General features: G+C 40.3%; 1 pseudogene; it reads right to left on the bottom strand.

The window, feature by feature from the left end:
- Positions 1-12,115, bottom strand: part of LOC127537406 (carbonyl reductase [NADPH] 1-like) — a 28,391-nt pseudogene extending 16,276 nt beyond the window's left edge.
- Positions 12,116-15,944: the final 3,829 nt, after the last annotated feature.

Below are 15,944 nucleotides of genomic sequence, written 5' to 3'. Positions count from 1 at the left end.
ATTTTATTAGGCTACTCCAAATCAATTACTGTCGGCCGTAACTACGCCAAAACAAAAACAACGAACCTGTCTGTCCTCCACATTCACACATACAGACCCAGCTCTCTCTCTCTAGCCAGCCCCTCATCTCATCATTAACCACATCGGGCTATACCAGCCCACAACATATGCGTTCACGTCTGAAAATCCTAGAACTTATGCTTAAACATTAGGAAACTTAAACATTAAAACATGAAAACAATAACGGTTGCTCCATTAATATTAAATTGCACAATTCCAGACAGAGAGTTGTTTTAGTTGTTTTCTGCTTCATTATTGGTTCAAAATCCATTGTATCAATGGCGTTGGTATGATCTGAACTGTGCGCGTGAGAGAAAAAAAGGAAAAAGAAAAAAATAGGTGCGTTAAATGGCGCGTGTTTTTTCCCCTTTCTTTTTTATCAAACAGTATTGTTTGCTTGCTATTGTTTACTTACTAAAGCAAGATTGCTACGTGAAGAATGGAGCGATGGCTTACAAAAACTGTTTCAGCCCAACACATTCAGCAGCAGCAGCAGCAGGGGTCTCAAGATGAGCCAAGCTCACCGCTGGCAAAACGTATGGCACTGGGGTCAACACCAGCGGCTGATAAAGGTTTGAGGCCCTGGAAATATCTGCCCAACTTTTTGAAATACGGCTTTTCATTCACAACAAAAAACAGCATTGACTACCCACAGTGTGTCATTTGCTCTGAGGTGCTGGCCCACGAGAGCTTGAAGCCAGCCAAACTTAAAAGACATTTAGAGACAAAACACAGCAGCTTAATTGATAAACCGATTGATTTTTTTCAGCACAAGGAGCAAGAACTAAGACGGCAAAAAACAGTGGTGAGCGAATATTCTACAGTCCCTGCTAGGGCCCTGGCAGCTTCATATGAGGTGGCATATCTGGTGGCTCAATCTAAAAAGCCTCACACGATCGCAGAGAGTCTCATCCGTCCCGCAGCTGTAGTGATGACAAGAGCAATGCATGGGGAGAAAATATCTAACACCCTTTTAACCATCCCCCTTTCAAATGACACCATGGGACGCTGCATTCAGGACATAGCAAACGACATTAAACATCAACTGATTGACAGGGTGAGAAAGAGTGGAAGATTTTCCCTACAAATTGATGAGTGCACAGATGTGTCAGGAGATGCGCAGCTGCTGACGTTTGTGAGGTACAGCTACGAAGGGAAAATGCACGAGGATATGTTGTTTTGCTCATCAATGGAGGGAACATGCACTGGACGCGACATTTTCAACAAGCTTGACTGTAACATACAAAAAGAGGGACTGGCATGGGAGAGCTGTGTATCTGTGTGCACAGACGGAGCTGGAGCCATGCAGGGGGCAAGAAAAGGTTTGAGGGCCTGCGTGTCGGAGGTCGCTCCCCATGTGAAATTTCTGCACTGCATGATCCACAGGGAGGCACTTGCTGGCAGGTGTCTCATGCCAGAGCTTCGTGATGTTCTCCAAACATCAGTTAAGATAGTTAATTTAATAAAATCACGTCCCCTACAAAGCAGACTCTTTGCCACACTCTGTCATGAAATGGGATCAGACCACGAAGCACTTATCTTTCACACAGAGGTTAGGTGGCTTTCTCATGGCAAAGTTTTAACGAGGCTCTTTGAGCTGCGTGAAGAGGTCCGCATATTTTTATCAGACTGCAATTCTCCCCTTGCTGACTATCTGACTGACTCAAAGTGGGTCGCTAGTCTGGCATATTTAGCCAGCGTTTTTGACAAACTGAACACCTTAAACTTGTCCCTACAAGGCCCAAACACAAATGTCCTTATTCTGTCTGATAAGATCACGGTATTTAAGAGAAAGCTGGAGCGGTGGGCCGTACGAGAGGAACAGGGAAGTGTTGAAATGTTCCCTGAGCTTGATGAATTTATAGAGAGTTGCGATATAACCACTCCAACTATGAAAGTAATGATTGCGTCTCACCTCAGGAGCCTGCTTCAAAGTTTCAACAAGTACTTCCCAACTGATGAAACGCCCGAGAAGTATGACTGGATACGCCAGCCCTTCACCACCTCCACTGCGCATAACCTGCCATCAGAGCTGCAGGACGCCCTGATAGATCTCTCCGCTGACCGCACATTACGTACTGCCTTTTCGACATTGTCCCTGTAAGAGTTCTGGCTGTCAGTGGCAACGGAACACGCAGCATTATCAAAGGCTGCTACTGACGTACTGTTGTCATTTCCCTCCACATTTCTGTGTGAAAAGACATTTTCCGCACTGACGTACATGAAGAACAAATACAGATCACTACTCAGGGTTGAAAATGATCTGCATGTGGCTGTATCAACCATAAAGCCAAGAATGGAGCTGCTGTGCTCCAAAAAACAGGCCCAGCCATCACATTAGTGCTTACAGCCATTTGGCTTTGCGAAACAAAGATAGTGTTGTTTTTTGTGTGAATAATGTTTGCATTCTTCTTCTGTTTACGTTTTACCGGTACTTGAAAAGAACAGCATTTCTGTTGGTCTGTTACTCGAAAAGTTAGCCTCTTGGGGCTTCTTTATGTTCCTAAAATGTTTCATAATACAACAATAAAAAAGTAGTAGCTGAAATGTGATTATAAGTGCTTCGTCTGTGTGCATTTGACATACGTTTTAACGATCGGGCGTTTCAGCACTACGTCTGGTCGCGGGCGGGGCGGGGCGGGGCGGGGCGGGGCGGGGCGGGGGGGGGTCGCGGAAACCATTGACTGTCAAATTGGGGTCGTGACTTAAAAAGGTTGAGAACCACTGATTTAGACTACTGTTCAGTTATATGGTCTGCTGCGTCAAACTGTCTTCTCAGAAAATTACAAGTGGCTCAAAACAAGGCTGCAAGACTGGTTCTTGGTTGTAAAAGAACTAGAGTCACAGAAATGCATGAACGTCTTACTTGGCTGATGGTCAAGCAAAGACTATCTGCTAATACTACTAACTTACTTTCATAAAATTATTAACACTCAGACTCTGAAATTTCTTTATAATAATATAATTTATTGTTCTTATAAGCACTCACATTACACCAGAGCAGCGAATAGTGGACAGATTTCATTACCCCGACCCAAGTCTGACTACACTGTAAGAAATGACTGTGAAATTCACAGTAAGTTACTGTGTATCTGTAAAGTAAGTTACTGTGATTTTTTTAAAAAGTGAAATACTGTATAATAAGCAGTAATTTGCAAAATACTGTATATATCATGGTAGTAAACACAATACTGTAAAAATTTACAGCAGACTAAGGTCTACTGTAGTAATTCACAGTAATGTCATCACTACCATAAGAAAACAAATCAAGCATTACAGTAGTGTGAAATTTACGGTAACATATTATTTACTGTAGGGAACAGCAGTAACTTGTATAGTACTGTAAAAGTTCACAGTAACAATTGCAGTACTGTAGAAATTCACAATAATATATTGGAATTTACAGTAACATATTATTTACTGTAGGGAATAGCAGTAACTTGTACAGTACTGTAAAAGTTCACAGTAACAATTGCAGTACTGTAGAAATTCACAATAATATATTGGAATTTACAGTAACATATTATTTACTGTAGGGAATAGCAGTAACTTGTACAGTACTGTAAAAGTTCACAGTAACAATTGCAGTACTGTAGAAATTCACAATAATATATTGTGTAATATAGAAACCTCGAACAGTTAAGTACTTTAAAAATTCACAGTCATTTACTGTGTAGCCTGCTCTGGGGATTCATAGTAATTCATAGTAATATTAAAAATTAAATTTACTGTGACATATTCGATTTTCAGACCTGTGCGACTTTTGGAAATATGTTTTGCCCGTGCAGGCTTTTCTGACTCAGAGGGTCTGAAGGGTCATGAGTCTGAGAGCTTCTGATTTGTTAGACTTCAAATGGCCAATTAAGAAAACCACTGCCCAGATAGCAAACTATGGGTGAATCAATGTTGAATCTATGTTGAGACCTAACGTCGAAATTATACAGAAAGCGCAAGGTTGATAAAATGTTGAGTCAACGTTTGCTTACATAGATTACATGTTTGTAAACATAGATTCAACATTAATTAAACATTGACCTGTCAAACATTTTAATTAAACCAAAATACAATGTAGATTCAATGGTATCTTTTAAACACAAACTTCAATGTTGACAAAATGTTGTTGAATCAACGTTGATCCATCCATCAGTCTTCAACCGTAACCACAATTCAACTTTCTTAACCCTAATTCAACATTGATTTAACATCTTTTGCTATCTGGGTAAAGTGTGATTTATGGTTGAAAAGCAAACGTTGACTCAACATTTTATCAACCTTGCGCTTTCTGTATAATTTCGACGTTAGGTCTCAACATAGATTCAACATTGATTCACCCATAGTTTGCTATCTGGGTGGGATTTAGGTTATCATTCCACTGAATTATTGGTCAGTGACCCCCGAGGATAATCTAGCCCTTGTTTGGGGTCCGTGGGGTCAAAGGTTGCTGCGTGGCAGCAAAATGCAGTTTATTAAAATCTGAATTTGAACTTGACAAGTCCCGCACGAGGAAATCGTGGGAGGGGCTCGGACTCATCACGTGACGCGAAAGACCTGAAAAGAGGTCAATTTGGTCATTTGGAGGTCCTAAAGAGACTTATTTTGAAATGGTGGTGTGCTTTTATTTTGAAAGGCTGAGAAAAGAATATCTCACCTGGTCAAAATTTTGATTGCACGTGGCGTTAAGGCTGTGCAGAGGCCATTATTATTGCAGCGTCTGACATGCACGTACGTGCAACTGCACGTTCTACTGAGCTCCGTTCATATAATTCTATGTTTAGTAGTCACCTTTTGGTCAGAGAGGCGACAAAAACAGTAATTTCATCAACTGCAGCTCCAATAAAGATTTTTATTTTGAAAGGTAGAGACAGGAAGATCTCACCAGGTCAAAAGTTCGATGAGGCATAGCTTTAAGGTCGTGTGGAGGCGAGAAGTTTCTGCAGCGTCTGACGTGCACCAGAGCTCTAGAGATAGTAAGAGTTGCGACACTCCCATAGGGTCCCGTTGTACGCTTTCTTCCAGTCTACTTCCGGGTTGTGGAGGCTTGTTTAGTTCCAAGCACCGCTTCGACACTGACAGCCACCATTCATTTGCACTGCAGGTCGTTGAGTATATGTGGAGGTAAGTTGATGAAATGCCTACCTCTTTTGAATTGTCAACTGCCTATATTTTATCAGAGGCTCTTTATGATGCATATGCTGAGCTTTATTTGTATTTGCGCAGCGTAATTATATATATTTTTTATCTTGGTAGACGACCGAATTTCTGCTACTTGTTTTTTAGCTCGACTCTGCTGTTAGTTGTGAAGTTATCTCCAGGGATATATTGACGGATTAATTGCTGATGAGTCGCTACCTCTTTTTAATTTTAACGTCTTTATATTATATCAGAAGCCCTTTGTGGTGCATACATTTATCTGTATTTGTGAATATTAGCAGATGACCGACTTTCAGGCATTGCCATGTGCTTGTTAGCTCTTCTTTGAAAGCTACCTAGCTACATCGCTACCTCTTTTTAATTGTCAAGACTACGTCCTTTATATGAGACCCTTTATAATGCATAAACTTATACTTGTAAGTATTTAACAAATATATTTATTAATATCTATCGTATCTATCTATCCTCCAGTATCCCGAGAGCCCTCACTGAAGACACGAAGACCCTCATTGTTTCTCCCATTGTCAATAAAAACATACTATTTCATTCATCAAAGCATAATGAGTTGTTATTCTTGAATATATATTTTGTGTATGTCTTAAAATGGTTATAGTGAGTCAACTCCTGCCTGGACACTATCTGCTGAATGGACTGTTGTTACTCTGCTTTTCAATAACTCCCAGACTACGGGTAAGTGAATCAGAGAAATATAGACATTGTCTGGAAATACAATAATCCAGCTGGGCAAAAATTAACATCTTCAATCATCTTACATTTCTGTGTAAAAGTCGATTTTCCATGCTAACACGAATGGGAAACATTCCCTCCAAAACCCCAAAAGTGTCTTTAATATGTCACCTTACGGCTCAAAATGTAAAACTGACATTTACATACATACTCCAATGAATTAATAATCAAACAAGTACTTGGAGGTGTGATTTTATTCCTTTTTTTACCGTGAAATCGCCGCTCTCACTCCCATAGAAGGAAATGACAGCGCTGCCTGTTTGGAACTATTCAGGCTTACATGAACCACGTGACCGCCCCGCTGCGAGAGCATGAGTGTCGCAGCTCTTACTATCTCTAGGGCTCTGACGTGCACGTATGTGCACCTGCATGTTCTGCTGAGCTCCATTTATTAAATTCTACGTTTAGCAGTGAGGTTTTGGTGAGAGAGGCTGCAAAAGGCATGAATTTCAGCATTTCCAGCACCAATAAAGATTTCCAAATGGTGGTGTGCTTTTATTTTTGAAAAGCACAGACAGGAAGATCTCACCTGGTCAAAATTTTGATAGGAGCTCATGTTACGTTTCTTTGAAAGTTTCTGCAATGACATGTATATGTCAGTATTGTTCCTAAGCACCTTTGAGTCATAAGCTCTATATGTGTGTGATATCATATGTTATCTGATTTATGTGTGTGTGGTGAATGTGAATGAACTGCAGTCAATCCAGTTGCCACAGACTGTAACATCAGCTATATGTGCATGAAAATGCAGCCTAAATGCAGCCTAAAGCCCTGTCAGTGCAGGTCAAGTTGCTGTCATCACCATGGTGATTAACGAGCCTGCACAGAGTGACACAGCAGCTTGACTGTGGCTGAGAATGGCTGTGGCGAAGCAGTATAAATGAGCAAATTAAAAGAAAAACGTAAATGTCACCTGAAAACCAAAATGATTTTAAGTGACAGAAAGACCAAGTAAAGTGAGATCTGAAATTATTTTCCCCATAATGTAAAAAATGACTGAGTTATGGCAATTTAAAAACATCCGATCCGGCAGTAGAAAAAAGAAGCAGGTCTCACTGTGTAAACTTTTGCCTGTCATTTCATCCCGTACGCGCGCGCGCAATAGACGGGAACGCGCGCGCAATAGACGGGAACGGGTCAATCGACAGGAAAGTACGGCTGAGGTGGGGAGACATAAATTAATCTATATAGGCACCCAGTTGATAAAAACAAACGCACATGGCGTTATCTGTCAAAATAACAGCGCAGCGGCCCTAATCACAGTGTTAGCCCTTCCTGTTCGGCCCCGACCGTGGTCAGGAAGCCCGGGGTTAACCCCCTTCACTTCCTCAGCAGCCGTAGAGGCAAAGACACAGGAGCCCAGCCGCATCGAAGAACACTGCAGCCTTTATTGTCTATAAACAGTGGCTGAACCGCACAGTACCGCCAACCAGCAACTACACACCTTCTCTCCTCCTCTGACTGCACCGACTGCCCGTCTGTCTCACTCGCTCCCCCCCCCCCCCCCCCCCCACACACACACACACATGCTGCTCTCGCTCCCTCTCTCATGACGGAGCCACACACTCTCATAACAACAGCGTAATCTTTGAAATGCGCTGGCGTAGCGGCCCTAATCACAGTGTAATCTTTTAAACTGAGCGTAACGGGCCGTTACGCTGAAATGCGCTGGCGAGAACCCTGCTTCCATTTCAATTTGATTGCTTGCACAGTGCTCCTTGAGATGTTTAAAGCTTGGGAAATCTTTTTGTATCCAAATCCGGCTTTAAACTTCTCCACAACAGTATCTCGGACCTGTCTGGTGTGTTCCTTGGTCTTCATGATGCTCTCTGCACTTTAAACAGAACCCTGAGACTATCACAGAGCAGGTGCATTTATACGGAGACTTGATTACACACAGGTGGATTCTATTTATCATCATCAGTCATTTAGGACAACGTTGGATCATTCAGAGATCCTCACTGAACTTCTGGAGTGAGTTTGCTGCACTGAAAGTAAAGGGGCCGAATAATATTGCACGCCCCACTTTTCAGTTTTTATTTGTTAAAAAAGTATAAAATATCCAATAAATTTCATTCAACTTCACGATTGTGTCCCAATTGTTGTTGATTCTTGACAAAAAATTAAAATTTTATATCTTTATGTTTGAAGCCTGAAATGTGGCGAAAGGTTGAAAAGTTCAACGGGGCTGAATACTTTCATAAGGCACTGTATATATGTTATGCTTTAAGGTCAACACTCACAACATTGTTGTTGCTTTTCATTAATAATTAACTGAGAATACTCAAAGCTTTTGTTGCAGTGGGTGACAACAATGTCAACCGAGGCTCATTTCTCCATGAACACGGCGCACGCACTTGTTACACGGCGAGCTAACAGCTGACATTAGCTTCTAAGTTAATCAGGAAATTGTCTCAGCAGCTACTTCTGACAGCATTCAGATTATTTTTCCTGCTTGTTGTGCTGCTTCGGTGAAAAACTACATATTAAGCACACCTCCCTCACCATTTAAAAAGACTATCCGGACACAAATTTTTCTGCATCGATTTAGCTCCTCCCTTAATTGTATCAGTTTTTAATCGATTCAGGATACACCCTCACATCCCTGCACTACTGCTTTCTATTGGACAAGGATTAACATGGTACAAATGCAGGTCTTAAACTGCATTGTGTGAGGACTTTGTTGAAGTCATTATGTCCAGCATTTAAGTTAACTTTGTATTGCAGTAGATATAATCCTGAAACTGTTTTCTATTTTTGTTTGGCATTTGTCTTTAAGCTGGTGGAATCCATTCTTACCAAGAAATCTGGTGGAGAATATATACTAAATGAATACAACCGAACTAAGTCCTTGGCAGATGAAAGCAGAAGGAAAATGGTGAACATACTGGTAGCTGATGTGACGGAGAAGAATGGGTAATGTGTTTATTGGCTTTAATTAGCATTTGTGTTCTTGTTCAAATTTCAGAGTAATTTGAAATCTAAAGTAAATCTCTGAAAAATATTGATGTGATTTTTTTTTCTTGCAGTACATCTCCACCCAGACAGGTGAAAGAAATGTATGCGCGAGGAATTGTGAACTTCTTTCCCTACCTCAGAGACCCATTCTCCAAGTATGGCTATGTGAGTTGCACACACTGATGGTTGTTATGTTAAAATATTTTAAATCCTACTAGAGCATATTGTTTTCCACGTTTATCACTAATAGAATGCCTGTTTTTGCAATCCTTTCATTGTCCAGGGAGCATTATTATGATGGTGACAGTGGCACTGGGTACTTGGCCTGGAGACTTAAAACTGTTCAGAGATGCAGTGCTAAAGACAGGCGATCTTTATTTGGAGGTAATCCTGTAATAGTGTTGGACAGATAGATAGAACATAGGTAGAACATGAAGTAGTACTTTGTGTGGAATACTTAGTGTGGTCCAGAAAGAGCAGCCTCCGGCTCTGTAGAAAAACTTACAGGGGTTAAAATGAACGGGGAATTTTCCTTGAATTAGCCTTTTGCGTTGTAAGTATATTCTGAGTGAAATCGCCAATTTAAAATGTAAATTGCGGTAGGGCCGTATTCGTGTAGGCGTATTCGTGCAGCCTCCGGTAAGTGGCGCTCTCTTTAAAAAGTGCTCTAAACTTACCGGAAGTGTAGGGCCGTATTCTTGCGGGGAGTATTCGTGCGGGTCGTATTCGTGCAGCATCCGGCTGCAGACATACCCTTCTCATTACAGCTGCATCCACCAACAAGCTCAGCAGGACAGAACAGGATCCATCTTGGCTATTGGTAAGATTAGGTGCAAAAGTAAATTAAAATGCACATTAACTCAACTTCATATTCTTGTTGGACATCAGCTCTAGATAACTGATCCAATATAATAAAAACAGTGCATGTTAACTTAAAAATCTTTATTACCACCTGACCATATTCTGTAACAGGGGCGATTCGAGGATCAGAGGTTTAGGGGTGCTGAGCACCCAGAGGTGCCCAGCCAGGCGAGATAAATTTCTTCATTGTTTTGTACGTTTTAATGCAGTTTCACTCCCACATTTGTGAAAGAAAAGCATAACACTTTTTGAAAAGGTCTGTGACTAAACCATCCAATCTGATAAAAATTTATTTAAATGCTGAATCACCGCAAAGGAGGAATGCACTGGAATCTTAAAAGAAACATATCATAGTCCTAATTTCTGGGAAAAGACGACTCATTTAGATACAGCAGCTCCTCAACATACACATAAACAGCATGTGTGTTTCTGGAGTAAACCAGCCCCCTATACCAAGCACCAAAAAAAACCCCAAAAAACAAAACAAAAATGGACCTAGGACTTATTTTTGACTTTTATTTGAAATGTGATGCACAGCATTTCTTTCCCTGGTCTGCACGCTCTCATCTCCCAGAGTCTCTCCTTGTTCTCTTCCTTTTATAGTGAAATTAAACAAATAGAAAAACAAATAGATAATTAGGAAAATGTAATGATGTTCTGTTTAGAATGAAGTCCACTGATATCTGTTAAGTGTGCTTCTGGAAAGCATTTAATGTGGGGAGAACACATAACCTCCATGACATATATGTAAAATTATATTGTGAATGGATGTTTTTCTTTGTCATCTTAACAGTTGCTGTTTTGCTTGCCACTATTCTATGTTTGTTTTCTTACCTGGTTCTTCCTGACCTTGCACTCTTTCTTCTCCTTCCCCTTTTTCATCTCTCCCTCTTTGGACTGACAATCATACACAAATTGATTGTATTCAGCTAGAGGAAAAATTATATAAATATGAAAAAATACCAATAAGAATACAAATAAATAATGTCCTCTCTCTCTCTTTGTAATGTCAATCTAAAGGCAAATAACCAAACAATGTGTTTCATATCTGATAACAGATATAAACACTGATACATTGATCCAACTTACAACATTACTCGATAGATAAACCATTTGATCTTACACTCTTACCTGAACCTGGCTCTTTTCTTCGAAAAAAACAATCTTATGTCCATGATGAGGCTGGCTGTCTGCACACATACACACACACAATAGGAGTTATAATGTTAATGGGCATCCGGTGTTCAAGATTAACTGGTGATCCGATCAACTGGTGATTTTCAGTTAGCGAGACAGACGTTACACCGGCAATACATAGAATGATGTCTCTATGTAAAACTTTGCGTGGAATGATTTTTTTTTTTTTTGGAATGCATACATCCATTTAGCTACATGTTTGCAGTTGGCTTGAATGTTTAAGGGAAAGATAATTTTTAAGCTTCGATTTCTATTTTCTTCACGTATGGGTGACTGTGTTGATGCCTGTTCAAAACACACAGATGTCAATAAACTGTTCCGAAATGCTCTTGTTGTCAGCTTTAACATTGGCTCCAAAAATCGTTATTGTTCTTTTTTGACTCACGGCTGTTCAGTCTACCAATAAAATACGCGGTTTTATGAGGACTTCCACCTAACGGAGTGGAAATATCGCTTCGCTGCGGCAGAGTGTGACGATCTACACCAGATTAACTGGTGACAGTCTGCGGCTTCAGTCTTCAGTCCGACGGTCAGACAGAAACAACACCAGAAATGCTGTTACTGTTTTCAAAGATTACTGCAATTAAGCTGGTGGATCTGCGTTGTTTTACTTTTATACACTTTTTAAGTAAAACAACGAAATTATATAAACCACCTGACCCACATTTTAACCAACGATTTCTCATTCCTGCCTTCAGAAGCTGCTGTTTCAAACAAGCCACACAATCTCACAATTCAACACATGCAAACAATAAAATGAGAAATAGTAAAAACAGACCAAATAAGATTATCTCACTGCATTGTTTGACAGTAAGTTTCATCTGCAGAATCTCTCTCAGTCCAAAAAAAAGACTAAAAACCACTTCTTCACCGAATACCTTTGTACTTCACTTGCTGAAAAAAAGAAGTAACAATCCTATTACCTTCTGCACTGCCTGCAGACACCAAGGTCCTATTTAAACATTTTAACTTTTTTAATGGCATTTATCCAGGCTGTTTTCTCCTGACTAGATCCTTGCTTGTGTTGTATGTATTCTCAGATGTCACTTTGGATAAAAGCATCTGCTAAATGAAACTGTACAACTGTAGAAATATACAAAGCAGAAGTCCAGACATTAAAAAAATACAAACAAAATTAACAATTGTATCCCACATTAAAGCAAAATGTATCTCTGACAGGTACATATTCTTATGTAGCTACATGTATGGAACCCTACGGAGGTAAATACTTATCACAACAAAATTTGACACTGTCAAAAAAATTCAAATGATTTAATTAGACAGGTACTCAAGTAGCACTTGCACACAGTTAACCAATTTGCTCAAACTGGGCACACAGGTGGGCACACCTCAAACTGGGCACAGGCACACCTGTGTGGCCAAATTTGGCTACACAGGTGGGCACACAGGTGGAGAGATTTGGGGAGTACATCTCTCTCTCTGTATAAGGTTGGTTAACCCATTACAACCTTGTGGGTTTAGTGAGGAGAAAGTTTAGACAAGGCAGGCATTTCATCAAGCGAGTTATAGTAGTTGTAGAGTGGCTGATAGTGTGATTGCAGTTTGATTGTGACAGAGTGAGTGGCTGTTTGAAAGTGAGAGTGTCTGAGGTAAGGTGTGTTGAGAGTCTGGTGTTATTGTCTTTTTGTGATTGTAACTGTTCTGTATGTCTGTTCTGTAATTTGTCTGTCTGTGTATCTGTTAAGCGTTTGTGGCATCTATAGTTAAGTGTGAAGGTAGTTTTATAGTTAAGTCTGAAGGTAGATAAGTTAGTAGATAGGTAAGCGTAGGATTTAGTTTAGTTTACGTGAGTTAGGTGTTAGTGTAGCCAGTGGTAAGAAAGGGCAACACAGGAAAATCTCTCTTAAAAAATGGACCCCAAAATGGCACAAGAGGTCCTTGACCTGAAAATTAACAACCATTACCCTGAAGTGATCACTGCAAAACAAATACGTGATCAGAAGAAGAGCTGAAACCTTCATGGTAAAGGGTAAGGTGTATAATAGGGATTTTTAGTTTGTCAACACACTTTCTAAACTCTGTAATTTCATGTTAAATGTGCTTCACATTCACACACTAGATGGTGAACTGTACTACATACGTAGGCAGAAAAAAACTCAGCCTGCTCACCTGGCAAAAGTTGTTTGCTCTGCCAAAGAGGCAGATGACATCGTTTATGAATTTCATGAAAGCCATTTTGGGGGTCACTGTGGCTGGGAGAAAACACACAGCGCTATAATCAGCTGCTGTTACTGGCCTGGCATGGAGAGTGACATTAAGAAGTGGGTACGTTGATATCTTCATAATGACTTTTAAAATGCACATGTAAGTTCATTGTTAGTGTATATTTGTATCTAGATAGAATGCCAATCTAAGGTTTAAATACTAACTAATGCTCTGCAGGTGTAAGCACTTATTTTAGTTCTCTGTCTTGGTGATTCTCAAAATTGTACTTTTAATTTTCAACATTTCTCATAATTTTGTGCTCTTTGTGTGACATTTTGGTCGTCATACATCATTTGTGTAATACTTTGGCCATTTTATGTCTTTATGAGTTCATTTCTTATCTTATTTTGCTTATTTTATGTCCTTTAGTGGTAGTTTAGCGTCTCATTTTGGCATTTTGGCTAAACTACCACTAAAGAATATAAAACAACCAGAATGAGACGCTAAACTACCACTAAAGGATATAAAACAGCCAACATGTGATGCTGAACTACCACTAAAGGATATTTTACCACACGGTTTGAACCTATTAAAAGACGTGCGCACCGTGTCCTGGTCTCCTGTCTGCTGCTTTAACGGGTTTTGACAGTAAACAGTGATCACAGCTGCACTAGTTTCATCCGCGGTTACGTAGTTTTCTTTCTTGTTGCCTGACAGCGCATATTTCCAGATATTTTGTCAGGACCAAAAATGAATAAAACAGCAGAAATCTCATTTTTAGAAGCGAAGTTGTTCCATTGTTTATTTCCTGGTTAGTCGGTAAGGGGTCCTGAAAAGCCACGCCTACGAAACATCTGTCTCAGAAACGCGAGAATCACCAGTTGATCGGATCACCAGTTAATCTTGAACACCGGTCAGTTAGCTAGTCAGTAGCACCTTGGCTTTAATATTAATTCATGCTAACTCCTACATAACAACATAAACAGTAACCTTTGATCAAATGCAGCAAAAATGAGGACTGGTAATGATAATAATGTGTTGGTACTGAATGGTAGAAGTTCAAACCAAGTACTCACACCATTACGGCACATGACCTTCTGTGGGGCAGCGCTTAGCTCTGCAGGTAGAGGCTCAGAGCCCGAGTTGGGAAAGTTGAGCAGGATCAAACCATTTTGAGGCAAGATGGAGGGATGGGGGTGCTGTATTTCTGTTGTTAAAACATTACGTATCAACCAAGTACTGTATGGTTTTTTACACCTTTCTGGTTTGTTAAAGAAAAAGGACATGCGATACAAAAAATAAAAATAAATATCTTTTAAATTTTAGGGGTGCTGGGATTCAATTTGGGGGTGCTGAAGCACCCCCAAAAATGGACTAGAAACGCCTATGTTCTGTAATATTAAAATTAACCAAATCTTTACTTATAGTAATAGGAGATGAGTACCAGCCTTTGTAAATGTCATTTATTTTACTAATACGCTGGCCTAGCCGCGCTAGACCCAGCTCTGACGACGCAAGGGTCTAGTTACCCTCGGTAAGCCTAGAGATTGGATGCTCCTAAAACTGGCCGACGAATCACCATGAAGTATAGAGTCAGAAGGCGGGCGTAACTAAGTGACGACAGAGGCGCGATGATTCTGACAGAAACAACCGTAAACAACTAGCCTAGCCACGCTAGACAACCCACGGCAACGAATTTAATTCTCTGCCAGGGTCGACAACAAAAACAACAACAGTCGTTGAGCTCCATTAGCACCGACTGCACAGTGGGGTAAGTGGTTAGCATTTTGCCTTGCAGCAAGAAGATCTCTGGTTTGAATCCCAGGGTGGGCCTGGGATCTTTCTGCATGGAGTTTGCATGTTCTCCCTGTGCATGTGTGGGTTTTCTCCGGGTACTCCGGCTTCCTCCCACAGTCCGAAAATATGCTGAGGTTAATTGGTTACTCTAAATTGTCCGTAGGTGTGAATGTGAGTGTGATTGTTCGTCTGTATATGTAGTCCTGTGACAGACTGGTGACCTGTCCAGGGTGTCCCCGGCCTTCGCCCGAGTCAGCTGGGATAGGCTCCAGCACCCCCCGCGACCCTAATGAGGATAAAGCGGTGTATAGAGAGTGGATGGATGGATAAACCGCCTGGATGATGCATTTTTGTGATGAAGGCAAATTTGATTTTTGGTAAATAATTACATTATTACTTTTATTTGGTATTTTTACATGTTAGAACCAAAATTATGTGACATTTTAATTTTGAGACAAGTGGAAGACAGACAGGACTTCAGCTTCTCTTAAGGATTTGGAGAGAGCTGTAGGAGAAGTAAAGAAGGGGACGTTCATATGTCAGGTGGCAGAATGACCTTTCAGCCCATCAGGTCAGACATGAACAAATGGAGACAGATCTTACATTATATGAGATGGAAAAATTTAAATTTTACTTCAACATAATTGATGGCACAATTTACCCCCAACATGTTTTCTCCAAAGGCTCTACTAACTCCAAGTTTGTTCCCTTTGGAAAGCCATATTTCTCATAAAGAGGACTGTACTGTATAGGTCAACTGTGTTTTGGAACAAACTTCCAGTAGCGGTTCGTGAAATTAAGGATAAAACTGGTTTTAAAAGGAGACTGAAATTGCATTTGTTCTTAACACCATAATATTGTCTTGGATAATACTATTATTAGTTTGAGTGAATTTTTGTCATGTGATATGGGATGTAGCTTTTCCTAATTTTATTGTTTTGTTTTAATAAGTATTTTTAGTGTTGTCACTTTTTTGAGAATGTAAAGTGTGTGTGTTGTATGTTTTG

This window comes from Acanthochromis polyacanthus, chromosome 15, assembly GCF_021347895.1.
Source record: "Acanthochromis polyacanthus isolate Apoly-LR-REF ecotype Palm Island chromosome 15, KAUST_Apoly_ChrSc, whole genome shotgun sequence".
NCBI classification, from domain to species: Eukaryota; Metazoa; Chordata; class Actinopteri; family Pomacentridae; genus Acanthochromis; species Acanthochromis polyacanthus.
Note: the sequence above shows the minus strand (reverse complement) of the source record. Positions and strands in the feature narration are given on the sequence as shown.